This window comes from Numenius arquata, chromosome 8, assembly GCF_964106895.1.
Source record: "Numenius arquata chromosome 8, bNumArq3.hap1.1, whole genome shotgun sequence".
Taxonomy (NCBI): Eukaryota; Metazoa; Chordata; class Aves; order Charadriiformes; family Scolopacidae; genus Numenius; species Numenius arquata.
This window is the reverse complement of record NC_133583.1, coordinates 20,365,230-20,392,963: the sequence shown is the minus strand read 5'-3', so window position 1 is coordinate 20,392,963 and position 27,734 is coordinate 20,365,230. Positions and strand designations below refer to the sequence as shown.

General features: G+C 38.8%; 1 protein-coding gene across 1 annotated transcript in view; it reads right to left on the bottom strand.

Annotated features, from left to right (window-relative positions):
• ATP2B2 (ATPase plasma membrane Ca2+ transporting 2) overlaps window positions 1-27,734 on the bottom strand; it is a 425,551-nt gene that overhangs the window by 266,736 nt on the left and 131,081 nt on the right. The window contains exon 3 of the mRNA XM_074152043.1: window positions 10,324-10,428. The gene's annotated coding sequence lies outside the window, so the exon portion shown is untranslated. The remainder of the gene's footprint in view (window positions 1-10,323; window positions 10,429-27,734) is intronic.

Here is a 27,734-nt window from a genome sequence, read left to right as displayed (position 1 = left end):
TTGGATCGTTTTATCTTCAGGCACCGCAAACATCTGTGGCTTGAAGCCAAGGGTGAGTTTTGATACTGCCCACAGAATTTCCTCCATTTCACACTTTGCTGAGCACCATTCACCACTCCTGAGCCCCTTTCCTTGTTCTTCCCTACTATATTTTTAAAGTATGTTCTTTCCAAATAAAACCAAATGACACTCTCCTGTACAAGTTTTATGGATTTTCATTTAAATAGATAGGTGGAGGAGGTATATAAACTAGCATTTTCCCATCCATTTTATGTAAAGTCGTATCTAAGCTGATGCATGCACCACCAAAATAGCTGTTCAAAATGAATCATTCATACCAGTTTCCAACTTCTTGTAACAGATAAGGATTGAACCACCATTGCGAAAACTTTGAAAATGTCTTCTAATAAGAGCGAGCATTTCCCTAGCAAAATGCAACGCGGCAATGCAAAGTAAGAAAAAAAATACCTAATGATGCTTTTTAAATTTATAGTATGAAAATTACCTACATTTACTCAAATTTGACTACAGAACTAATGAAATCCTTGTTATGAAAAAAAATGAAACTCCATCACAAGGGCCAACACTCATACAGCAGAAATCAAAGGATTAAAATGAGACTCCAGATAGAAAACAACTGAAGCTTTTCATAAATTTTAAATCTTACTATACCTTGGCTGGTGATGAACTGTAATAATGTATGTATAAGCAGGCACGCAAACACCCATGTGTATTCATACGCATGCATATGCAAAAAAACCCCATGTTTTAAAGTTTATTTTATGTTTTCAATCTTCAAAAAGCTTATGATGATTTTGGGGGATTTTCTGTTTCTGCCATTTTTCTTTCACAGACAGATCACAATAGAAATATTTTTTCAGGTTTTCTCCTCCTTTTTCCTTTTCTTTTAATTTCTCTTTTTTCTAGTGCATATTTTATCAAAATTCATTCAAATTCCACGAAGGCAAGAGAGAAAATTCTCTGATCCTTAATAATCTCATGTCTTAACTATTGCAATCTCTTCCACTTTAGCCTTTGCAAATCCCAGTTGGCTATCCCTTATTTCTATTCCAAAATACTAAAACAATTGTGCTGGCTCTACTTTGATTGCATCAGGTGGGTTTGTTTTCATTTTTATTATTTTTTTTTCTTTTTCTTTTCCTTCTTTCACAAACCCATCTAAGGAACCTCACTGTTGGAGTCTCACAGGAGCATCCCTTTGCTCTGCAACGATCTCCCTGACCGCCCATTTACCAGATTTTTCAACAATTTATCTGTTCACAAAAGGCGACCCCACTAACTTGCAAAATCCACCGCTCTATCAATCTCGCTTCAAAATTCAGTGGTTCTCTGATGACTACAAATGATCCACTTCTGATTATTATCAACTCTGGTTCAGGGAACTTTTGACCCAGACAGTCTCTCATGAAGATGTTACAGAAACAAGAAGTTACCTTGTTACTAAAACTCTTCCCATAAAGAAAGGATCTGCTACTGGCCCTTGTGAGAAAACATATGTAACTGTTTGCCTTTGCTAATTTTCAGGAATGCTTCTTCATGGGATTTGAAAAAAAGCTTATGAGAAAACTGAGATTCGGCACCACCCTAATCTCACCAACTTGCAAAGTCTGTGCTTTATCTTCATTTCATCTCATCCATAGAGCACCCCGACAAGTAGAAACGCAGACACTCTTAACAGAAAAGGGAGGAAAAAGAAGAGTTTAGTTGTTGAAAGTTCTGTCTATGTCCATTGGGCACAGATTCCCTCTCCATTTCAGTGCAGTTTCTCAAGCAAGACTGACAGAGACATTCACAGTAGTGAGTCATGCTACTCCAGCAAGGCTGTGTGCCATTCCTCCGGGACCTGCAGGATGATGGAGAGAGGAAGAATTTCTCAGCAGGGAGGTTTGGCAAAAAAGAGGAAGGAAAAAAAAAAAAAAAAAAAAAAAGGAGATCAGCCAGCCCCAGCTCATCCAGCTCATGAGAGTGCAGTGGGCATCCCAGAAGGTGCCAGAAGTAACTTTTTCAGTACTGCCATGGACTGTTTCCTAAATAGATTTCTCCTGCCTAACGCAACCAGTTTATAAGGACTAACATGGATTCATCCCCCTTCAAGTTGCAATTTATATCCCAGGGGCTAGGTTTGATTAGAAAGAGTAAAGATAAAAATATCAATAAAGAATATAGAAAATTATTCTCTGCTTTTTTATTTTTTTTCTTAGGCACTACTCCCCAGCAGTCATTTTCCCACAGCCTCCCTGGCAGGCAGCAGCTGAGTTCCCAGCAGTTTTACTCCGATGCCAGTCCAGCTCTGGTCCCGAGCTCACACCAGCTGCTCCAACAGAGCTCAGCACAGAGAAACAAACCCATTTCTTCTCTCCCCTCCTACAGTTTTTAAGCTGTACATCTGCAGTTGCCAAGTCCCTTTTCTGACGCCTGAAATCCAGTGCAATTTACATTTGCCTTCATATACACATGCTTCTTTTTATCACACTAGAACATTTCTACGGTTTTTACCCTTGTTCCAGATGATGGGGATGGAGAGAAGAAACTACGTACTACAGATGAGCTGTTGGATAAGGAGTTTGGGTTTGTTTTTGTTTTTCAAATTGAGTATGGAAAAGTCCATTTAATGGACAACAGCAAGATATATATTAGTGTTTATAAAGCCAGTAGTAGGTGTGATTAATAGTTCTCTTTCTGACCTGGGCAGGAGGATTCACAGTACATCACTTCCACGAAGATTTAATAGAGTGGTAAACCTCTGCTTACGTTCTCATTTTTAAAGAGGCCCTTAAAAATATAATAGCTTCTAAAATAGAGATGTAGAGTTGCTGAAAGTGACATTAAGAAAATGTTCACCAAATTCAGAATAAAAAGTTGCGATCTCTTCTATATTCCAACCCAATTCAGATAAGTAACCCTGAACTGAGCCTTGGTATTTTCAGTGCTCTTTCACTTTAAGGGAATGGGGGGGGAAAAATCCCACCACAAACCAAAACAAACCCTACAAAACCTAGTCTTCCACCACATTCTCTTGTGCTATACTTCGTACCAGTTCAGTACTGGTACCAGGAACTGGCACTAAGTGATTTGAGCCAATATAAACTAGAAGCAGCAATTTTCATATCTATCAGATGATAAAGATTTGCAGGACAAGCGAATTATATGTAAAAATTCCATAGCAGCTAATCAAAAATAAAACTTGAGGAAGCAGCAAAAGGCTCATAATGAAGAAATATATTCCACCACAGGTGGCAGGAAATTGTAGCTACTGATAACAAGTGTTATGGGGCTCAAGCAAAGAAAGAAAATTAGCATAAGCATGAAGGCAAAGTAGTGATAGCACCAAAAAAAAAAAAAAGCCTTAGAGCACTCTCCAGAAATCTATCATGAGAATCAAATGAAAAGTAATAAGTAATAAATTTGCATTTTCTGTAAGACCTTGCATTTAAACGTATTCTTAAATATTTTGCGAGTTGAAGTAGCTGGCTGCAGACCATGTGTTGCTTGCATACATAAAAAGCAAAGCATCACTTCACTCAGTGCTGAAGCACCGACATCTGCAGAGAGAGATGACTGAGAGATCGAAAACGAGACCTAAGAATAAGTCACTCGGTCCATCCAAACAGACAGTGCCAATGATTGAGAATCCAAAAAATTCAGAAGTGTTATTTCAGAATACTACAGAGACAAGTGACAACAAAGACACGAGGAGCTGGAAGCCAGGGCCAAGCCTGGCCAGGATGACCAGGGGATGGTGGCGAGAAAGGTCTCAGCTTGGATTGGTCACAAACACTTCTCCAGTTTCAGCTGCTCTTCAGAAGGTCTCTGGCTCAGGGAAAGAGATGTAGGATGTGTAATGGGTTACACAACTCTGCAAAAGCTGCAAAGAACCAAATACCCAGTGAAGAAAGGTATTAATATTACCAGCTTAGTTGAGCTCTCCAGGGGAAAAATGGATAGGATTGCAATAGATGATTGGATCAAACTGAAAGCAAACAGAGAATTTATCTACTTTGGTGATATAAAAGTATACAATTCAGTGAAGTCAATGGAACTCTAACAGCCAAGGATAACAGCAGGCAAAACACAGACTTAAAATTTAAAGCAGCTAAACACAATCCACAAGCAAAATACACATTCGAATAACAACGGGGTAAAAAAGGAACTAGTATTTTGTCTAAGAGGAGCTGAGCCTGATCTCAGCAAGGAGTGACACTTGCAGGGCAGATGAACCGTGAGGGGAGAAGTGGAGAAGAGCACCAAAGTAACTGAGGAGACTTCCCAGCACCCAGGAAAGTGATAAAACAAAATCACCTGGGGAAAAAAACCAACCCAGTTGCTGCTGGATATGTTCAGTTCACAGTTTCTCCCTGAAAAAGGGAAATTTAACACAGGAATCGGGGAGAAAGTGGAGAAATCAGCCATTTCCCATTTCCATGGGATCAAAAGACTTAACACTATGCAGAAAGGAAATGCTTCTCTCTGCCTTTAAGGGGTAAATTTGTACCAGGTAGTATATATGTCAAGCAAGATTTGGCACGTAGCCTTTGAAATATAGTGAATAAAGACAAATGTTAACACATCTCCTTTGTAAGATTTAGTTTCTACAGATTAGCATTTGAATTGTACTCAGCCCTCAGTGGTGTCACACTAAGAAAATACGCATTTGTGTGCTTTGTATTAGGAGAAACCAGCAGAAAAGCATTAATCTGGACTCCTAGAACTCTGGGAAGAGGCAGAAGCCAGTAAAAATCCAGTAAGATACCTACAAATTCTGTACCATAAAAGAGCCTGCCAAGAAAAAAAACCCCTAAACCAACAGATAACAGACATGAATTTCACATTCATGGAGGGCGTCTGTTAATTGATTGCAAGCAATTTATTGGTATTATCAAGGAATGTTCCAAAGTGGACAGAAATTTGTGGTTTGCAGCTACTCTCTGGAGCACGTTACCTTTACTCCAGAGAAGGAAAATGTGCAAATAGCAGCTGGGAGAAGCTCCTGTTAAGCCCTACAGAGGCAGCAGCGCAGAAGGACTGACACCAAATGGTTCTTCCCAGTGAGATTACTGAGCAATGCGCTACGCAAAGGCCCCTCCGAATGTACAATTAACCATTTCATTTTGGTCAAATGGCAACCCTCAAAGCAGCATTTAGGTGACAGTGAAGAAAATGCAAATATGAAGAGGAAAGACAAAATTAAAATCATCCCCAACATGGAAAAACGAAATATATTCTTTAAAAAACAGTTATAAAACAAATGTTACAAAAAATAATTCCAATTGTTGCTGTAGAGTTTTTATCTTTTTAATAATATTCAACATTTCCAAAATATTTTTAAATCGGAAAAGCGTGTATCAAAAATAATAAGGAAGAACAAAATAGTTACATCAGTAATACAGTATTAAAAAGCCATTTAAAAAAATTAAGAGCTTTCATTTGTGCCCTAATCTATAAAAAATTCCATGGAAACTTCATTTCCCTGACGTGCCAGGAACTACGCTGCCTGGCTCCCTCAGCCGCACAGAAGTCAAATCATTTCATTAGGGCCAGGCTGTCGTTTATACTCAAATTGAGTAATGACAGCTACTGAGTAATCGGTCCCACTTTCTCCAGTCACTTGAGCACTTACTGAAATCTCACCTGATTATTCACTCTTCCCAACCTTACTCAATTTCTTAAAACCATCTGGAGCACAAACGCCCACTGTACTCTTTATCAGACAAAAATGGCATATGTGCAGTATAGAAAGGGAGACCGGCTACTTGCACTGATTTCGTATTTCACTGTTTCCATATTGTATTTTAATACATTGCCCAGGGGAGTCATTATACTGTGATGTTTAGTCAACAGAATACATGGAAACAGATTTGCGCAGACATGATGGATAACTTCTCAGGGCTACAGTTTCCATCACCTATAAAATAGACATAACAATCCATACTTTTTATAATGCAAGATTTATTTCAAGTTTTATTGATAATAAGTCCTATACAAGAGCTAGATATTGTCTATTGTTACCCTCGCACTGAATATAGTTTTGTTGCAATACTATCATTACTGACCTCTTAAAATAACCCAAAATTCAAATTAAGTAGTAATTGTATGATTATAAAATGTCACTAACTTTAGACAACAGGAAAAGATTAATTAAAGGAAGTTTGATTTTCAAAGGGGGGAAGAGTTCAGATAGACTCATAGATATTTATATTTTTAGTTTAGTTGTGCAAAAAAAGATCACTGTACAGGTAATTGTAGGCAAGATGTGCTCTACTTCTGCACAACTTTTCTGAATGAATGACACCATATTCACATCTAAGAAGTGAAAAAAAAAAGGAATATCTTCCTCTTTCCCTTCAAAACACAGGGGACAATCCTGGGAAAAGTAACACAGGAATTGATGGATGGGACCGTCTCTTACACAAACCTATTAAACACATTTGGTTGACATATATGCAATTGTTTGGGATGAGCTGATGTATAGTTTGTGCCCACCATAGCTGTGCTGAGAATTGTAACAAAGTGAGACTAGTAATGCCACACTTTGCTGTTACGGCTGTTTTCTTCCAGCGTAGATGGAAGAAGTTACAGAAGTGTGGTTTGCCAAAGGTCCTCGTAACTATTTGGAAAGTCAAAAGTTTCAGTGGCCTCACTAGTGCCCTTTATTTACAGGCCAGACAGTAAAACGCAGGCGGAGCTGCATCTGGGGCTGAAGGTGAAGCCATTTCTTCAGCTGCTTCATTCTCAGTTACAACTGGCATTTGAGCAATACAAAAATAACACAGCAGCCCAAAGCATCTCGACCCTATTGAGGGACCAGAGGAGGCCACGAAGATGCTCCAAGGGCTGGAGCCCCTCTTCTGTGAGGACAGGCTGAAAGAGTTGGGGTGGTTTACCCTGAAGAAGAGAAGGCTTCGGGGAGACCTCAGAGCCCCTTCCAGTCCCTAAAGGGACTCCAGAAAAGCTGGGGAGGGACTCTTGATCAGGTAGATGAACCATAGGACAAGGGGGAACAGTTTTAAACTGAAAGAGAGGAGAATTAGATGAGATATCAGGAAGAAATTTTTCATTGTGAGGGTAGTGAGACGCTGGCCCAGGTTGCCCAGAGAAGCTGTGGCTGCCCCATCCCTGGAGGTGTTCAAGGCCAGGCTGGATGGGACTTTGAGCAACCTGGTCTAGTGGGAGATGTCCCTCTGATGCCAGGGGGTTGGAACTCGATAGTCTTTAAGGTCCCTTCCAACCTAAACCATTCTATGATGATTCTACATGACGATGATCTCCCTTAATAACTTACATCACACGAATGACAAAAGAAAACTGGGAAGGGTTTCATATGGGAGTATCTTTAGGAGGGGACCACAGTTGCAGTTATCTTTGTGAAGAAATAACTGTTACACGCTCCTGGCCTCGCCACACAAAATGCCACAGACACAGTAGTGTTACCTCCTCTTCAGTGTTATCTAAGGCTTATGTTAAGCTCTAACTAAAAGGAACATCTTGTGTCCATCAGCAGAAAAAAGCAACATCTATGTAAATGCAATCTCAGTTCCAGTTGGGAGGCAAGTTAAACGCCAATGGAATCCAGGTACACTTAGACCATCTGCCCATTACATCTCCCTGGAACGGCATTTGAGAGGGTAAAGACAAAGTACTCTTTAGGAAAGTTTGTTTGGGAGTTTTACTTCTTTTTTAATTTTTACAAGCATACTAAGTTGTGTGATTGTGCCTGGCAGCTTGCCTTCCACAACAGAAATTAAAGCTACTGTGTATTATATTAAGAAATAGAGAAAAATATGATATTTCAAACTCTTCTTATTTCTTTGCAAAAAATGTACAAAAACCTTGGGGAGGCTTTTTTTCTTTTTAATAGCTGAATGACTCTCTAGTAAGTCTGTCTCAGCTTTTCAGTCTCTTACAGACATTTAAATGTCTGACAAATAGATTACAGACTACTTGTTTTAAGAGTTTTTGGGAAAAAAAAAAAGAAGCTTGAATCTCAAGTATTTTGAAACACAAGCACAATATTTGGTCTGCACAGCTTACAGCACCCATTAAACCTTCACTACAGCAAGGGTGCCAAACGACTGCAAAGACTGAGGTCAGTAAGAAATAATGTTAAACACACTGCGCTAACTTGATGTTAGTTGCCAACATAGTCATTATGACCATGTTTTCATTCTTCTCTACATTGAAAAAAATATAGGCACTAAGTAGAACATTTTGCTATAAATTAGATTAGTGTTAGTTAAAAGAGCCTATCAAACATTTACATGTAGGTGAGAGCTACAGGTACACTTACCATCCTAGTGGAAATTAATCTGGAAATTACTAGTGACAAAAGAGAGCAAATCCTTGAACAATTTCTATGCTATTAAACATTGCATAATATTTTGAATACATTACAGTTGTGCAAGTGCCATATTCGTATGGTTTTTATAAACTTCAAAATACAACAGTTACTTTCAGTTTTTTAACATAGAGTATAAAAGCAAATAAATAATCTAAAACTAGCTTGTATAGTTTTATTCATAGCAGCTACACAGAACCTAAAGCTCTATGCTACGGAAAGCTTCCTTAATTACTCACAGAAAACTTGCAAAGCCCTTCTATCTGGGCCGTTATTACTAATTTCTTTTGTGTTTTTCATATCAAGCTGTAAGTCTGCTTACTTCTGCACATATCCTAGCAACGGAACTGTTCTATGAACAGAAAACGACACCCAAAACAATAAGGTACTCTTGTTATCTTTCTGTTTCCTGTGTTCACTTGTTAAAAAAAAGAGCAAGTGTTACTCTTTTTCTTTCCTAATAACGTGCTAACCAATCTCATTACCATACTGGGAATGTATTTATTGCTGTCATAAAGCAAATTTGCTCAGACATCTCCTTGTAATCATAAAATTCAAAATCTTATACTTCACTGTACAAAACTATTTAAAAGTAAATACTTATTAATTTTTCTTTATTGGTTCTACTTTTTCATATTTCAGGGCTTAATTGAGTAGGTAGTGAGTGCTATTGCCCCTTTTTCTGTAATAGTTTCAATGTTATATCTCATTCTCCTTTCTTGGTCAATAACCCTTCAGTAACAAGAGAGGTAACAAATGAAAATAAAGATTGTATGTTTATTGTATCACCACTTGCAAATCTCCAGAACCACTTACTATTCTACAGAAAATCCAGAATAAACACCAGCTTTTTCTTTTTACTTAAAATATAAAGGAATTTTCATACATTCAGAACAAGTCAGGCAAGCTCATTTTAACATGGTTATAAAATTCAACCAATCCAAGCTGCCTGACTTCTTATGCAGTTATAACTAAAGAAATGCTTGAAATAATCTGGTGCTGCCCTTTACTGCATAGAGTTGCTTGGATTCCTGCTAGTCTAAGTGGAACATCATGTAAATTTATTGCTTCCAAAATTTAACAGTTAAAAAAAACCCAAACCACCACCTAATTACAGAAAAGAAAAGTCTCATCACTGGCAAGGCAGAACATTTTCACAGAAATGGAAAAGTAAAAGATAAGATTCATACCACATATAGCATAACGACACGTATCAGCACTTCACCTGTATCTAGTAGTTCAGTTTTATTGAGTTTTAGGTTTTACAACACAGCTCATGATATTAAAAAAAAAAAAAAAGTCAAGTCATTTAATGTTACTACTGGAACTTTGATTTACGCGTTCCCATGCTTGGGTTACAGACTACGAGGCTGACGCTTTATCTGTGCAGTTTTCTTTTGCAATTAAAACTGAGGGTTTGTCTTATAAAGAACAAATTTGTAATTGTGGAAAAATACTGTCTAAATCAAGTACAGCGGAAGCATTATTTCATTCAAAATCTCAAATTCTGCTAGAGCTACCTGTTCACGCGGGTGTCGTTATGTGGCAGCGCGATCTCCTCCCGCACTGAGGTTACGGCCTCTGCCCTGGGTTCCAGCATTTGGCCCTGACACGATCCATCACCAATGCAGTTTAAAACACACTTTCGTCACGTTCACTAATCACTAGTCCCACACCTCATGCAACACAATGTCAAGAGAAAGCAGATTGATCTTTCTAACTAAGGGAAGCTCTCCTTAAGTGATGTGAAACCATAAGCAGCATTGTTATGTGGAAGAATTCTCTGACTGGTAGTATGGTAAAGCGAATAGAGCACTTCTGTTTCCTTGGCTGGTGTCACTAAGCCAAAAAACAAGGTCTCATTTATCAGTAACAGTTGAATTCCTCATGAACTTTCTGTTTTCTAGGATTTCTAATAAGTTATAAGAGTCGATTTTTAATTTTGGGGAGAAAAAGAAAAAACAACATACCGTGCTGTCGTCTTGCAAAAACAAATGAGTGTTTCATAAACAGGGTTCCAAGTCACATAACCAGCTGGGTCTTTTCGTGTTGATTAATCAATCTTGATTTCAAAACTGGAAGAAAGAAAAGAGATAATTAGACTTGACAAACCCCAGAGAATTACGCAAATTAATAGAACAAACGAGGATTGATCTAAAGGATACCCCACAGGAGAAACAGATCCAAGAGCAAACATCCATTGTCACAAACAGTTACAGACATTTTGCAGTAAAATAACATGATTAGAAAGTTCTAACTCTGTGACCAAAGATCTATATTAACAGCTCGGAACTATGAGTCTCAGTCCAAACAGTCTCTCTCTTGTCCTCTGGCCTCTCATATATGTAAATAAATGGTAGCTTTAATGCACACTGTCCTTTGGAGACTTTCAACTGGTTGTAATTCCCATCGTCTTAAATAGCCAGCACCCCGAAGAAGGTAAGCCTAAACCTTCAGCACTTCAAGCTGCGTAGCTGCTCCAGAACAGCTACTTGACGTTATTAAAATTCAGTACTAACAGGACAAATACAGAACGTTAACCGGGAGGGGGAGGCCAAAGGGCTCAAAGTGGGAAGGTGAAGTCTGAGGCCAAGAAACAGATGATGATGAGATGGCAGACAGCGAAGAAAATGGACAGTGCTCATCGTGCTGGCTTTGGTATCTGCTGCTCTGCCTCGAGAGAGCAGGAAGAGAAAAAATGCAGAACAATGTTTTGTTTGTGTTATATGGGGTCATATGGGAGAACCTGGAAGTGAGTAATCGAGAAGTCTTAAGGTCAACAGAATGGTGTCATCACGAATAAATGACATGCCGACTTGTTTCATAATAGACACTCAGGAAGGGGCACTGAAATCACAAGGCAGTAGTTCTGCAAGGAAGAGAGGTCCTGCTGGATGCAAATGTTCCATGTATAAACACATCAACACTATACCTTAAAGACAGATTAAAAAAAAAAAAAAAAAATTCATGCTTTTGTATTAAAAGGGAACCACTGTGCTCCAGTATGATGCCATTTTTGACCCAAGTCACAGAACTTTACTCCGTTACTCTTGTGTCAAACAAGAGCGTATGGCACAGCTGGAGGCAACCTTCTTGGGATAGAAAACCTCCACTTCTGACTTAAAAGTTCCAGTTAACGATCAGTTCCTCACACCCCTCAGAAAAATCATGTTTGGGTTCAGCTTTGCAAAAAACGGATTGTTTAATACCTTTTGAACACTATGTGAAGACATCTTTTATTATAAATGAGGGTTGCCCACACAGACACCAGTAAGACCCCTGCTTCATCTGGGATTAACAGAAAGGAGGCAGCTTCCCTCATGTTCCTGCCACTAAATTTTAAAGATCATAGAATCATAGAATGGTTAAAGTTGGAAGGGACCTTAAAGATCATCTAGTTCCAAACCCCCTGCCATGGGCAGGGACACCTCCCACTAGACCAGGTTGCTCAAAGCCCCATGCAGCCTGGTCTTGAACACCTCCAGGGATGGGGCATCCACAAGTCCCTTCAAGATGCCACATCTTGCATGTCATTGACTTTATTCAGTCTCCGCCTTATTTGTAGGGATGTGTAGTACTTGTTTTAGGGATAACAACATCCTTTAAATGCTCTAACCACAACTTAGGTAAAGTCAGTTTGCATAATTTTATCTCGGAATTTAAGGACACGGACAACATTCTTTTTCAAACCATGTCTCAAAATTATTGTGAAGATTAATATTCCACGACTCAGTGTTCCAGGACCACACAATATTTCTAGACTTTCTCTTCCCTCGTGTCTGTAGAAATCAGAGTGGGGAGGAAAAAAGATATATTTAATGCAAAGACATGCACAACCTTATACTGCACCCAACATGGGACAATTGACACAAGAAGGAAGAACACACTGAACTTCATGCTAAAAACCAAGAACCTACCTATAATCCAGTCTTAAATTCTACTCTTAAGATCTGCCTACCAAAGTAAGTTTGACTCTTGGAACAGGTTTCTAACCAAACTTTTATTGCCAGAGCATACCACCAGGTGGCAAGATTGCAAAATAAACATATAAAGCCCAGCATCCCTGTAATGCATTCAGTCAGTGCTGTTTCCAGCACCCCTTGCTGGGACACGTCAATTGTTTTGTGAGGACTTGTAAGTACTTAAAACGTGCCCGCATGTGTCTGTAAAATAAAGTATTTTAACACTTCTTCATCACTTCATGTAGTCAATTTACTCACAATTACAATAGTTAAATGCAACATAAATTTCTAGTAGATGAACCAAAGAGAATTTGTGGCCACCAGCTGCACCTCTCCAAAGAGCGTGGTCTTCCCACCATTTTCCTTCTGCTTCCTCTTTCCCGGATACCCATTTTGCCCTCTCTGAATGAGCCAAAAATCTTACATGATCACAGGGAACCACATATTTACATGGGAATACAAGTTAACAAAAAGGGCTAAGAAAATTCTTTTGCAAAGGGAGAGAAAAGACTTCACACAAAGTATACTTACAATCAAGTACTTTTTTTCCCCATAATATTTTAATTTCTCGTGTTATACCCAATTACCTATAAACCAAGACACAAGACAGCCACTTCTAACATCTACCGTACCAGGAGTAAAAGTGCGCTACAGACACGAGCTTGGTTTCATGGACTGAATTTTATATCAAATACGTTCTTTTACATTGTCATTCAAACTTTAGGAAAAATGTAAGCCCTCAGTAACTACTCAGAAATCTATCGCTATAATACCTCCCTCCTCACAAAGGACACAATGTAAGCACACACAGTCCAGCATTATGGATTTTATATGCATTTATATACATACAGAAACATACATAGGTAAATAAAAGCACATAAAATATTAGTAAGGCTTTATCCTCCTGGCAACAAAACAGATAATCAAGCTGCACAGCCAAACATCTCCAGTTGACCCTGAGATAAGCAACGAAAACAATTATTCTAGAAATAGTTTCAGGACTTTTTCCTTCCATTCGTACTGTGGCACCTGCTTAATAACATACAGTTACACTTCACAACTGTTTAAAATATTGTCATTATCCCTCGAGCTAGAAGAAATTAGGTAGGTGTAAAATAATCAGAATGTCAAGCACATTAAATGTCAAGCATAAATAAGAACCAAAACTGGAATCTCTCAAAGATGCTAGTACTCCCACAGTTGGGGAAAAACTGTTAACTTCAATAACTACCACCATTTGTGACTTGTATTATTACACGAAACACATAAAATTCTTTGCCTTAATGCCATCTAATAGCTTGAAAGCTGATTTGGCATTAGAAAGTAAAATTGAACGTTATCCAAGTCATCAAGAAAACTTCCTGCCCCAAAATAGATTTTTATTTGGGACTCTTCAATTCAAACACTTGAAGGTATTGTTATAAAAAAAAAAAAAAACCACCTCGCTACTTTGCAGGAGAAGAAGGGAGGGATAAGTAATACATGAGGCTGTATTACATGGGAGGGCACTAAAAATATAAACTGTAAAATAAACTGCCAAGTTATAAAATGTTTTTTCACCCATTAAAACAAAATAGCTTGTTCAACCAGTTTTTGATTCCAGATTTCAATCACCATCAAAATTAAACCCAAGCACTCTTTCCACAGTGAATATATACTAACTAAATATTTTAAAGTGAAGGTGACTAGAAACTAAATTAGTTTGGAAACTCTTTCAAGGAGGGATTTTCTTTCAACTAGGTCCATACCGTACTAGCAAAGCATACTCTCAACTACAGTTTAGGCTTCTGGACTTAACTAAAATTAAGGCATTGAAGAAATGCATAAAAGAACACAATGCCTGTTATGTTACGATCAGGTAGTACCATCTACTACTAGATATTCGATCAAAATCACACAAATAGATTTTTTTGTCTATAAGGAGCTTCTCCTTTATTATTCATGTTTCCTTCCACATTACCTATTTAATTTTCTATTTGAACTGCACGGCAAAAGCAGCCTTACAGGGCATTCAGTACTTAGAAATTAGAAGGCTTCATCTGAGAAATTCCCTGAAAAGAGTCTGTGGCATCAGACAAACCAATCCGCACTTGTCCAGCGCCCCAGAAAGATTTACATGTCAAGAATGTGTCACAAAATATTGAGGTATTTAGATACTCATGTGGCCGAGATCCATACTCTTGGACAGAGGCAGAATGGAAACTTTTCTAATCTCTTCTCATTCCAACCCTGCTTATCCCTTATCCTTTCAACCATGCGGCGCTCTTCTGGGAAGAGCAGTAACGGAATCAATTGATTGACAAGTGGATCAAGAGAAATTGGACTGAGGTCACTGAAGAATTTGTGCTTCGGCCATATGAAAATGTCAGCCAGTAGTAATAATGCATTGATTTGATCTGAAGTAATCAAGCATCAAGGTGAAAATACCTCCATGTAACCATGTCCGAGCTCTGTGCTCAGTAAGAGAAGGAAAAAACATTCAGTAGAGTTGAAACAAGTTTTCCATTAAAGTTACAGAAAACGTCTAACATGTCATACCTCTACCAGCGTGTATTTTTCCACGTTTCAGAATTTTTAGTTTATAAGGGAAAACTCTTAAATTCACAAATCTATACCGTTCCATAATCAATTCATGGAATTAGGGCAACAAGTATTTACTACCCCGGATGAAGAACTAAAGGCTCTGTTGACTGTTCAGCACTCGCTAACATGCCATTTCCTTTCATTCCATAGTGCTGTAATTGCCATACCAGCTTCCATCTATACTTTGAATAGAAAAAAACTAGAAAGTGCTAAGTATCAAGGTATTAATAACTGGAGTCAAAACAACATTAAAGGATTTGGTGGCTTTCTTTTTTGCCTAATGAAATAGTAAGAAAATATATATACCCCAAAATTATATATGTAAAATGAGCCAATGCCATATACCTGAGCACTTATTCTTGAGGTCTTAATAAAAGCAGCATATTTTCTCTTCCTAGAGAGTACTGTGAACCAATCCCAGACTCAGACAATTTAAGTATGTATTCATATTTAAAAAAAAATAAAATAAATACAATCCTCTTCAATGTTCAAGAACACTCTCTAAAGCACTTACTCTATAAAAAGAAATCTTATGGAGAGACTATAAACACCTGAATTATCTCAGGAAACCAAACAAAAATAACAAGAGTGCCATCTATCCTTCATTATGAATAACAGAATTTCCCATAGACTGACCTTGCTGTTAACAATCCTCTATAACATAATCGGATAGTTAAGAACATATAAAACTCTCCATCTGGGCAGAAACTTGGTTAAAAAATAAAATAGCAGGGAGCGTTGCATGTGAAAGAAGTATGAAAAAGAAGTGGAGGAGGATTTGGGGGAAAAAATTAAAATCTGTTAGGTATCAAGAGCATAAAATCCAAAAGATTAAAACCCAGGAAAACTAAAGATATTTTAAAGCTTGCAGCCACATTTGGGGCTTCAGCAATGATTTTATAAAAATAGGTTTGCATATAAGATGCAAGTAGCAAGCTTGATCTAAAACAAGCTGCTGTGCAGAAGCAGCAACTCCCCATTAACAGGCAAAAGGAAAGATTCTTCCAGTGCAGTCAGACTGGAGCAGCAGAGCAGGGTGGTGGTGGGTGGTTCATTTTCTTTTTTTTTTTTAAGATTATAATGGATATCTGAGTAATACAAGGCTAGTAATCCTGGCACCTTTATCAGGAAAGTAAGTCGAAATTATTAAAAGCTAGAAATAAACACACAGATAAGCACCTTTCATGAGGGAGGAAAGTCAGGTCTCCTTTTCTGTAGAGGGAAGTCATGCTTCACAAACCTGCTGTGTGCATGTGCGTGAGGGAGTCAGGTGGATCTCCGTATCTGGATATATTAAAATACAATAGATCTTCATAGGCTTTCAAAAACGCCTTCCACGAAGAGAGTCATATGAAAATTAAGCCACTAAGGGATAATACAGAAGGCCTTTGCTTTTAGGAAAAACCTGGTTAAAAGGCAGGAACCAGAGCTGTATTCTCTCACTGGCAGCAGGTCCCCAGCAGAGCTCCGCAGGGAGCCGTATCCACACATCTCCCAGGAAAGGCAGCAGGCAGCAACATGGCAAAACCAAGTTATTCGTGCTAAAATGATGAGGACTAACCATGAAGAAGTGTGAAAAGACCTCTCAAGACTCTGTAACCGGACATTAAAGTGTCAGGTGAAATTCAACACAGGTACGCATGACACAACACACATCTGAAAAACAATCCTAACGTAATTGCTCAATTGGATGATCCTGGAGGTGATCATTTCCACGCAGAAGCGAGGGTTTGGGATGGCTGTGGATAGTTGCCCTTACCTGGGACAACATTCCTTACATTTTCACATGCAAAATCTTTGGACACAACCAGACGGAGCAGAAAACAGGCATATAGGTACCCTTAGCAGCAACCACCATTGCCTTTTAGCCGGATGGAAATCTCTTGATGGTGAAACAATATTTTTTAAATCAAGTGGACAGCCAAAGCAGACAGTGAAGCAATCATTCACCCTAAATTTCCATGACTGAGGACAATGAGACACCAAGCAGCACCGACAAGCATTGCTCGCCAAGCGCATCCTCTTGATGATTTACAGGATAAACAAAATGCAGCGTCATGTTGGAAGGTAATGGAGATTATTTCAAACCTGTCCAGAATTCACAATTTTAACGCCCCCAAAAGTATTACCCTTTAATACAACTGTTTTACTGTCGGAAAAAGGTGGGAAGAAGCCCAAATGAGTATTGTAACATTTCCAAAGAACAGTATGTGAACTCAAAAAAAAAATTAGTATAGATCAAGTTCCTCAGAAGAAGCTCCACAGGGAAGAGTCCCTATGGATTGATTTATAGAAAATAGAGAATGATAACTTATCTATTGATGGAGTTTTGCTCTAGTGGTTTATATAACATCAGCAAAGTCCCTAAGAGTCATTACAGCTATAGACTCAATTAGGGACTACACATTATTTCACTCTCATTCAGCTCCATTTGGAATCACATCCAAGACATAAAATTGTACTCCAGTATGGCATTAAAAAAATCTGTGGTATATTCTCTCATCAGAGAAGTTTCAGAAGGATGCTATTAATAAATATGGAAAAAAATACAAAAAATGGCAGAAAAGCAGAAGTGTGACAAATATTTCCCATTAACATGTGCATATGGTTTCACTCAAAACAAATTTGCTTGCAAGAAACATGTTTATATAATAGTATTAAGTTGTTAAGATTACCAAACTGACTAAAGTTTATAATCAGACCAGTTTGATTTAGGCACTGGAAGAAACAAAATTCAAATATATATGGAAACAATGGAGGGAAAATCCTGGAGGAAAACCCCCTTAATATATTTAAGGCGGGGCGGGGGGGGGGAGGGAACCAAACCAAACCAAAAAGCTAAAGATAAAAACCCCAAAGCTCTTTTTCTGAGCTCCTAACAAATGCCAAAAGCCCAAGTTAAGAGCAGGGAGGCTGGGATCCAGCCTCCACCTCATAAAGGTAAGACAGCTTCATAATTTGCTGCACTGTACAAAGTTATTAAACCTTCTTTGATGAACAGGAAGGTCACTTGTTGGCCTTCACTTAATGTATCACATGCGTTTATAAGGGAGTACCTTGGCCTTTTTCCTAGTCCATCATGTACAGATGTGACCACCTGCACTTGCGTGACAAACTTAACACAGGATTAAAAAAAACCCTCATGACACCAAAAATCCCAGCTGCTATTAGAGGTAGGAATCATCTTACAGGTGCACAAATTAAGCACTTAGTGGTACTGGTCCTTGGGTGGGATTGCTGTTAGGCAGTACCTTCTTCTCAGAAGTATTTGCATTATCACAGCAAAATAAGTTACACCCAGTTCACACTTCCCTTAAATTCTTTATGCAAACTTGCAATTTTAAGTGATTTGAAGAAGCCCATCATGCAGCAGGGGCCACATGTCCAAAAGGCACTGTTTGATGAGCTATGGTGGTTGTCTATGTTACCAAAGCATTATTTGAGTAGCCAGCTGCAACAGTATTTTTAAGCAATTTTTAATTCAACTTCATGCTTGGATGAAATAAACAGTTTGAATAAAGAATTCTCTCGCAAATGACAATTTTTTTCTTGGCATTTACTTGCTTTTGGAACCTGGATTACCCTTCATCCTTAGTGTGACTAAAGTGGAACTGATACGTGATGATGCCATAAATACTGCAGGAGTTTAATGCAAGAACATTAACAGGAACTACATAGACAAAGAAATGACCCAAACTATGTGAGATTGACATTACTCACTGCCCCGCAAAGGCCAGAGAGAAAGAGTATCAAACCACAGCTCTCATTCCCAAAGAGAGGCCTGGAACAAGTCTCTAAGCTCCTGATCCAGAGAAAGCTGGGAGCTGATTCCCACAGAGGAACAAAACCATGAACACCACACAAGTCCAGTCGTCTCTTGCCTCTGCGAGTGGCAGCAGCTTATGACTCCTGAATCCTCGGCTGCCCTCCAGTGTGGCACTTCAAAGGTACAGTCACTTGGGGGATGACACCTTAGAATCCCACAAGACTTAAAAGGCACTTCCTTGCAGAGACAGGTAAATGTCGGAATTACGTGCGTATGCTGCTGTTTAATGACCTGCCCTGGGTTGCTAATCCTACCCTGAACCATTGCAATTCTGGAATTTATGGCAATCAAGGAAAGAGCAGGTGGGAAAATAAGACAATGGTTCAATAGACAAGTACGTTCTTGCAGCTGGGAATGAGAGAAAGCACAATGGCACACCTACGCTCCTCAGGGTAGAGTGACACTAGTCTTTTGTCAAGTGAGGATCCTGCATATTTAAAGAAAAGTGAAAGAGAGAAAACACTTGAGGAAAAGCAGATGCATGAACCCTCACAGCAAGCGTTCAACGGTGGAAGACAGACAAGGTCTTTCAGCGCTGGCTTCTACCACAGGTAAATGTGGTTGCAAGAATATTTTTCCTTATTCTCAGAGATCAAAAGCAAAAATATGAAACTAACGTAACAACTTGTTACACTGCAAAACAAATGGGGAAAGTCAGTCAGAAGCTATTTAGATATAATCATTTGAAAAAGTACCACAACCCATCAAAATATGTAGCACAATAGTGGGGAGGGGCAGCACTTTTCTGCAGCACCATCACTACTGCAGCCTTCCAAGATAAAGGTGTCTTGCTAATTGCTGTCCTATAATAGTAAGAAAAAAAATACATATTTTTTAGCATCAATACTCATTTCTAACATTACATGTTCACTGTTTGCTTTCTGATTTGGAAATAAAAAATGCAACACTTTCTGCTTCTTACCTACCCCCTAAATTAATAGCACCAGAGCAGCTAAAGAAAAACTGCTGCACTCTCCCTGTATATAAAAGAACAAACAGGCACCAAGTTCAAAACTCCTGGTCTTCCTCTAACTTCAGTCAAGTTAACCGAAAAGGACATTTGCAGGAGGGAGTCCACCTTGACTGGATTTGTTCTGTGGATCGCAGGAAGCATTTGACACCGTGTCGCTGGAGAAGAGCAGCACTTTCCCAGCACCGCGGCAGTCCTGAGGAGCAGAACCCCGAAGAGCCAACTCAGCCGCTCGCCCGTTCTCACACCATCAGTCAATAGAGCAATCACAGCCCTGGTGCCTTCTACAGCCCTTTTGCTACTGTGAGCGTTTAAAGCTGCACATTCTGGAAGTACTCTGTGAATAATACAATACGTAAGTATTTTAAAAGGAACTCTGCAAAGCTTCATTCTGACCAAGAGAGCTTGCTTAATCTCCTGCTTCTTTACAGCCATTACCATCTGCTCTGCAAGAGCCAACTTTGCAATCCTTTCTTCCCCTCAGACTGCTACCCAAAGGCACCAATAAAACAAAAACTACTGGGTAAGCTGCTGCAGATTGCTAAATGATGGCCTTGCCACAAAGCTCATCAGCTTGACTTGGATATTGTAATCACCAATAATAATTTAGATATTTCATGCAAAATGCCATCCTATTCCCCACTCAGAATTATCAATCTTCAAAATAGCCTTTCTAAGCCAAAATGAATCAGTCAGAAATAACAGGTTCATTTCTTTCCAATTAATTCAACCTGGCTCACAGGAAAAAAAGGCAAATTTTATTTGCCTCTGAAACACAAAGACTGTTCCAGATTTCCAGCACTTGAAAGAGTCTCTATACAAGCAATAATACCTGCCCAAATGTCTCTTCCTTTAAAATTAGCACCTAAAATTAAAAAAGCAGCTCTCATATCCTGCAGGATTTCCTTATCTGCTTAAGGCCACAAGGGTTTGCTATAAATGGGGCAAAGAAATCTAATACTGGAGCAAATGAAAAAGAAAAAACAAAAACCCTCTTGACCTTGTTCCAGGAGGAAAAGATTAAAAACAGGAACTTCCAAATACTGCCCATAAACCAAAAAGTTTTGTTTGGCGACCACTGTAGCTCATAGCTCTGATACCCCAAACGCAGCCACTGGGTGCAGAATTAGGCAAAGAACATCTCATGGCCTCTACTGTTTTTACAAAGCCTGAAAAACCATCACCCAGCTCCACCCAGCTCCCACCCCCCCCACATCCAGGCATTAAAAGCATCAGTACGAGGTTTCCTAATTCCCTACCACAAGGCACAGGCAAGGCAGCGCACAGCGCTACCTGGATTTGCAGGGAGCAGACATGAAGATCAGATGAAGTTTATTTCAAGCTGGCACATGAAACATCCACTTTCTATAGCGACACCAGCCACAAACAGTTTGCAATTTCCCCTTCTCCCTTTCATTTCCAGCTTCCAGGGAAATTGCAGCTACTTGGCCAGCTTTCCGGGCATTGCGATTACTGTGTTTATCATTTCAGTACAGCTGAAGTACAGGGTGAAGATGAAGCACCAGCTCAAGACGGCACAAACTGTGAGTACCTGCTTTCGTTAAGGTTGACGTGGCTGTGACACAGCAGGTGTACAGCAAGTCTCTCGCAGGCAATTCCAAAAGCAGTTCAAGGTCTCACTCCTCGTTCTTTAAGCAACCCCATTTCTTTACAAAGTTTTGGCTGTGAGTTGTCAGACCTGCATTTCCCAGATATATAACCCGGGGAAAAGAAATAAAGGAAGGCCATGAATAAAGTCTTCCCTGGTGAAGGTACACAGACACAAAGCAGCCACTTGGATACCAGACAAAACTGAAATGAAGCCACCTCTGGGAAACTCCCTTCCTCAGCAAGAACATCTCAACACCAAAGGTGGCCCCGCAAACCAAAATTTTCTATTCACTAGGAACCTCATCCCATCATCTTTTATGGCCCCTAAATCCATACTGATATCAAAGTTTTGGCCCAGAAAAGACTGATTTCACACAAGAGTGAAAGCTAGCAATGGAAATAGCATTCTGTAAATGATAGATACACATTACACTGTACAAACCCTTCTTGAGAAATGACCAACAGCTGTAGCTACAGGCCAAGGCGCTGCGTGTATTGGGTGAACACCACCAAAGGGCAGGTAACTCAAAAAGACAGGACAAGTATCTAAAAGGAACATTGGACAATCACATGCTACTCCCTATTTTTCAACAAAATGAGAATTTCTAAAGTACACATTATGTATTGTTAACTTCAAACTTAAAGATTACACAAACACTACGAGAAAAGAGGTCTAGTAAAAACACTTTGCTCTTCTGTCCACTAAAGCAATTAAACATTTTAGTCCTCTATGCCACTGCTGTCCACAAGCTACCAAGGATGAAGTGGTGTTGGCAGAGCTGTAAGGAAAAGCTCACAGATACCACCACTTATATTCTGCTTACCCAAATGCACTAACAGCCTTGTCTTGTCAATTCTGACCACCTAGAAGCATCAGTCAGCCTCTGTCCTAACACTAATACCCACCAGAATAACATCTTAAAACATTCACACTGTAATTCAGAAGTGTCTTAAAATCGTTGTTAAACTAACTTTAATATGCTCCTAATTTTTCCTCATCATGGTCCTAGAGCATGAATTTAAACAACCCTACAAGTATAAGCTTGTTTAAAAACCGAACAAAATTGACATTCCCATCTAATTGCACAACGACAGGAATAACCTTTCTGGAAAAAAAGCAATGCTTTGTTTTGCTTATCAGAAAATTCAGCAATTCACCAAACATCTGAAAATGCAAAAATCTGTTGGGAATGATATGAAAAAACTGATCTTAATTGAAAAATAATGGCTTGTCTGAATTTCATTTTCTTTGCACCTTTTAAAAGAAAATTCAGACAGCTCTGTACTCATCTTGAATCTAAATATAATTGCGATACATCGTGCTAGATCACCCTCATAGCAGAGATGACATATCAGTAGCAACCAGACCCTGATGTGGATTAGGATAATGGGGAAGAACATAGAGCTCTCTTCTAGCGTAGCATTTTTCATGCACACTGTACATCAACACAATCAAACACCACAGTCACCTTGTTGAATAATGAATAACTAAATGAAAAGAAAATTAAGGAGCGGTAAGCAAGGGAGAAAAGATTCAAGCTGACATTTCCAATGAGAGGAAGTCACCGAGAGGTTCAGAGTGACTGTTCCAGATGGCAGGAGCTATTTTGGCCAGACTACCTGGCTAGGATGGGAGCTGCAGTTCGGTGAGCAGAAGGGGGCAGGAAAAAGGAAAGGAACAAAGGAAAAAAACAAGCTCAGAAAATGGGATTTTTAGCCTGCAGGCCTCCTAATTCAGTACCTTGTAAGTAAGAGAAAGTTACAAAATAAAATAGTAACTGACTATGATAATTTAGGAAAAGGAAACCAATTATCACTAAAGATTATGGACACAAAAATTCCTATTGGCCACTGTATGGATTAATTATCTCTCCCATGCCTGGCTTTCTACAAACATAATTAAAATGACTATTTTTTAATGAGTAAATCTTATGTGTGCTTTAGGCAACATAAAGCATCTTGCCATCTAATTGTATTCTTCATCTGTACTTTCCCCCATCAACCTCCCTTACAGTACTGGAAAGAAAGGAATAGCCCTTCTATATATATTAATTTTTTTTGTTGTTTGCCTTAAGGTTCAAAGCATATTCTGGCTGTCAAAAGTGATTTCCCTGCTCACTGAGCAAATATTCTCAACAATGATTTTTCTTTCTTATTTACTACTATTAGACAATGATTATACAGACACAGATAATAGAAAGGCAGGCAGGTCAGAGTGCAGCAAAGATTTATCTCTAGGTAGGAAGTCTACTTTCATTAAATATAAAAATAAAGTTTATGTAAGTGGAACAGGGTTGCCATGAATTGGCTTTGGGACACAGGTGACAAAGTTGCAACTAAATTATGAAGAACATAATAAAGGACAATAAGAACCTCACATGACTCCCTATATGTTATGTGAACATACAACTTTCAGAAGAGGACTGTTTTAAACAGTATATCATAATATACCTTAAATACCTGAAACTGGATTATTTCTTATGTCCTGATACCTGCTAAAAACAAATAATTTGCACTCTATTGCACAGGGCTTAGTATGAAAAATAAAACGCAAAGGAAGAAAATATGACAATTTTTGAAAATGAAAAGAAAAGTCATTTTGAAAAGAAAAATGACAATATTGATCTAAAATAGGTTTTATATAGAGAGCCATCACCTGAAGGGAATTTGTGAACAATATGCAATTACAAAAAGAAACCCATGGCTAAGCTGACAATCAGAAACAGCTATGTGTTTCCAGAGCATTCAATCCAATTTTAGCACAATTCAAGGATTTTCCCATGGGTTGTATTTAAAGGCCTGAACTGAAATGATTCCAGGGGTCTCACAAGTAGCCCACTCCCTCTCCCTTGCCTGCTGGAACCCAAAGGCCCAGTGGGATGGAAATCCATTAAAAAAAGGGTAAAGCCTTGAGTAGCTCCCATCAAACCGGCTGCGGTACTGCTAGGAAGGTCTTCTGGTTATAGAACTGAAAGACCCAGTATGTCAGAATTTCAAATTATCTAAACAGCTAACAAGGAAAGGATCGCTGTAGAGGTGAAACTGAACCAGAGGCTAAGGATATACTTCTAAAAGCACCCAAGTGAAGCATAGTCACCTTTTCACTTCGGAATTTAAACACCACTGGCTTTCAATAGGACTTTGGAACCTAACTGCTGGGTACCTGAAAGTATTTAGGCCCAAATTTCCAAGAATTCCTGGATTTCTTATTCTAACCACCAGGCATCAGCAAAGGGGTTTAACATCTCAGCTGAACTACATTACTCCCCTTGACACACTGCAGGGTTTCCACCGCGCAAACTCCCTAAACCCTGATATATTTTACAAATGTTTAAGTGTACGTGAAAGTTAATCAAGAGAGGTACTTACAAACGGTCTAAAGCTTCTCTGAAATTACCACAATACCTTAGAAGTTGTTATAAGTGAACTGGTAAACACAACTAAAATTCAAGCAAGATCAGATTCCAAAATGGAGTATATTCACTAAAAAAGCTGAATAGAAAACTCAGAAATATTTCAGGCAAACCTTTACATGTTCATTAAACACCATGGTGGGAGTGCGTACTCTAGAGACCATGTACAAGATAGTAAGAAATCTGGAATAAGAAAAGATATATGAGATTACAAGACAAGATCCAAGCTTTTGATGCAAAAATCAGTACAATTCTGATTTCAAATATTGTCAGGATTAACATATAATGGTTAGGGAAGCTATAGACCTTTCATGGCTCTTGCTCCTTAGGATACAAAGTACTCCATACTACTGCAACCGCAACAACAGTTCAAATAAATTAAATAAAAATAACTTAATAGTTCAGCCAGAGAAGAATGCCAGTAATGACAAGCAATTGAGAAGAAACTACTCCTAAGGAAATATAAATGATGAATGTAGAATGGTTATACAACTAAGAGCAGGAAGAAATCAAGAAAAAAACCTGTGTGACTAGCTGAGCTAACGAAGCCTTGCTTGCTTCTCTGCTGGCTAATAATATGCAAGATTAAAACGGAGCTTTCTTCACCAATTAGTGACATTTCATAAGATCTTATTCCCAAGCAACTTTTTGGTATTCAGCAGGGACCATCAGCCTTTTTCTTAGGGTTTTTTTTTCCCCTCTCACCCTGGTCATCTGTTTTCACTGCTGGCAGGAACTCAATGTCTCTCCGTCTCTACCTGCCTGCCAAAGAGACTAAAACTGGCCCAGGGACTCAAGAATTATTGAAGTGTGGGGAGGGAGAGGATGAATGCAAAGACACACCGTCAGATTTGGTCGGAATGTTTCGGAGGGCAACAACTGCCAAATCCTTGCAGCTCCTCCTCGCTCATTTCATCTTCTCCCTTTGCCTTTTCCCCTTCCCTACCCCCACTCACAAGCACAGACTAAGTCGGGAAAGGAATCTAGGTTTCGGGAATGAATCACCTCTCAACGTTTCTCTTTATGAGATTCTTTTCTCTTTGGAAACTCAGCAAGAAATCATACATATGCAACAGAAATCTCAACAAACTAAATGCATTATAAACCCAGAAAAGGGAATTAAAATATTTTACTCTTTCTAGCCAGACGAATATTTTGCACAAGTTAAAAAGGAGCCATTTTCTGATTATGAACAATGAGGACAAAGAAAAGAAATGGTCACAATGAACTTGTCAAGCCTTCGCAGCATCTTGTGGTGAGGGAAGCTACCCTACTTTCCAAACCAGTTTTCTTCAGACTCATCACTTTCTGCTAACAGATGGGAAGCTGAAGATAGAAAGAAGGATAGTTTACGCCTAGCACCAAGGGGAGGGGGAAAAAAAAATCTCAGCAGTGAGATCCCACCAATCTCTGCAAGTTTCTTTAAAAAAAAATTCAAAAAAAAAAAAAAAATAATCAGCAACTGTCCTTCTCCTTACTAAGGAAGAGGGAGGATGGGGACCAAAGATTTTTCCTGGTGCTGCCCATGTTCTAAATGCCTGAGCTGAGCTCTACCGGCCTCTTCTGTCCTGTGCTCTTCTACTGTGATTGCTTCTACTTGCTCATTTTTGTAATTGCCTATCAGTTCTAACATTAAAGTAGTAGTAAGAAGTAACTTTTTCAGAAGTCTAACAAAGGGTTTCCATCATCAAAAAAAGCTTCCTCATATTCTAAAAATGGAAAAATGTGTGTTTTCTGTAAGACCCAAAACATTTAGACTAATCCTTAATCCTAAATTCCTATCTGGATTAATTTCTTCACCAAGTGGTCAGGATTTCACTAACTCAGAGAGGCACCGACGGCAAAACAGTATATAATTATGCAACAGCAAAGCCAATATAGCCCTGTGATGCATACGAAAGTAGGCACTCTAATGCAGAGGAGAATTTATATTTTGCCACTGAAAGCCATCGTCGTCTTGAAGTTGTGATGATACAGTAAAAATATCACTAGCCTTAAAATCATGTAACTTCTTAATTTTTTCTTTCTTTCTTCCCACCACAAAACAAATCAGGAGTGCTATTGGCACAAATTCAATGTTACCTAGTCCAGGACATCATTTGTCATCGTTCTCTAGATGGCAAAGCACACTACATTTACATGGGCATGTTTGCCTATGCATGTTCGCCCTTTTCTATATGGTTACATATAAACGTATAAAGATTTTGGAAATACAGCCACTAAAAGACTGAAAGCATTCACATCATTTTATCTACACCCAACTTTAAATTCAGATTGAAACAGAAACCAAGACATTTGGCAGTGATTCTTTGGTTTTACTGTCAGTGATTTCTTGAATAAATCAAGTCAGTAGGAAGGGGCTGGTTTGCTCCCTCGGTGCTCACGTTCAGGCAGTGGTTAACACTGCCAGCCTTGCCCAAACTGTCAGCACCGCAGGGAAGAAGGAATGGCATTTGCACAATACTTTATAGATTCTCCAGACAGAGCAGTTCCACTGATCCTATAGCAGACATGTGGCACCTACAAATGAAGTAATTCAGCTTCTGTTTGTTGGTTTAGTAAAAAAAGCCTTGAGGTCCTTAGCATTAATAATAGATGCATATTCCTGGAATCTTCCTGTGGTTATCACCTTCCCAGTCACAACCAGACTGGAGAGATTACAATAAAGAGGAATATCATAGGCATGTTTTAATATAAGTATTAAACCACTTCTTCATCAAGAATCTGACATCCATGATGTTTGAGACATGATGATAACATTACGGACATCCAGATATCCAACTTATGCAAATGAGATTACACTGGAGTTCTATCACAAGAGATGGAATAGGATGGAATCATTTATTTCCCTTTAGTTCAAATTTCAAGAGTCAGCTGAGAAAATGCAGGGATTAAAAAATAATTGTGTGCATATTCCTTCAAGTAAAAAGCTTTCCAAAAGAAAAGAGGTCATCCTCAACTGAGTAGGATGGGAATCAGGGTGAGAACATTTCTATGGAGGTTTGCCTTTCACAGG